We start from the raw sequence: 1,473 nt of genomic DNA on the forward strand, positions 1-1,473 counted from the left end.
TTAAGTTCCTTCTACAAAGAAGAAGTAATGATGTTACATGTCAGACTACTTTGTTGTTTGATTATTGATTGTCTGTTAAGTCTAAAAAAAAAAAAAAAAAAGTTGTGAGGATGACAATAAAAGTCAGAAAAAGAAATAACAGATCATTTTTGCAGTTTTCTGTCAAACATTTTGGTTCAGTTAAACCAAACATTTTGTACAATTCTAATTATAGTAAGACTCTGAATGTGGAGCCATCTGAACACCATTGACAATATGTGATATTGACACTAATCAGCCATAACATTGTAACATGGACAGAAAAGGCAATAATGAGAGCGTAATGTACAGTGTGAAGAGGAAGAGCTGGGTTGTGTCTTAGAAGCAGTGTTGGGCAAATTACTTTAAAAAAGTAATTAGTTATAGTTACTAGTTACTTCCCCAAAAAAGTAATTGAATTAGTAACGGAATTACTCCTTCAGAAATGTAATTAGTTACCAGGGAAAGTAATTATTGCGTTACCTTTTTTTAAAAAAACCTTCAAATATATAAAAGAAAACTGATTTTTGAGCGTGTTTCACGGGTCAGTTGCATAGAGTAGGACAGCAGACACGTACTCCATTTAACTTCATATTTATTGGAGTGTGAACAAAATTAAAGACATCCCTGAAATAATAAAAGTGTCATCCTTTGTGGGTTCTACTGCCTCGCCTTCTTATCTTTAGGCAAATTTGAGTTAAAGGAAGACAGGTGATCGAACATTTGCATCTTGAGACGACTTCTGTCTGATCATATTAGTCCTGTTTTAGAGAATACTCATTCAGATGGAACCGATATTCCCACTAAACGGAGCTTCTATACCATTACAGTGGTGAGGCCAGGGCCCACCAGGGCCTGGCTTTTCCAACACATAAGGGGATCTGCATTTATAGGAAGAAGATGCTCCTCCAGTTAATCCCTCATCTCCTTTTTCAGTCGTTAATATCTCCTCCTCCCTGATACAGCAGTAAATGTCTTCAGTCAGTTAGACTCACTGATAACTCCTCCCCTAAATTAGTTGCGCACGCAGTTGCGTTCAAGTGAATGGGGTGTGCTGCAGACAACTCAAACTCGGACATGTCATTAGTCGTTCAGGTGAGGGTAGCGTGGACAACTCAGACTCATGGGGCACCCAGGTGAAGCATGAAGGCAGTGTGGGCAATTTGAAAATAAGAACAGCTCGCAACGAATCGGTTCTTATCACTTAACAGAGCTGTTCAAAAGACTCAGGTCATTCGTGAACGTCACACCTCTAGTGGCTGGCTGAGCCAGGACGGATAACAGCTGTTAGATAGTGCAAAGTAACGCACCGCACTTTACTGTCGGTAATGGTAACGGTGTTGTAACATTTTCAAATAGTAATTCATTAGATTACCTGTTACTGGAAAATAATAACGGCATTAGTAACGCCGTTATTTTAAACGCCGTTATTCCCAACACTGCTTAGAAGTAGTA

Source organism: Sphaeramia orbicularis, chromosome 16 (assembly GCF_902148855.1).
Source record: "Sphaeramia orbicularis chromosome 16, fSphaOr1.1, whole genome shotgun sequence".
NCBI classification, from domain to species: domain Eukaryota; kingdom Metazoa; phylum Chordata; class Actinopteri; order Kurtiformes; family Apogonidae; genus Sphaeramia; species Sphaeramia orbicularis.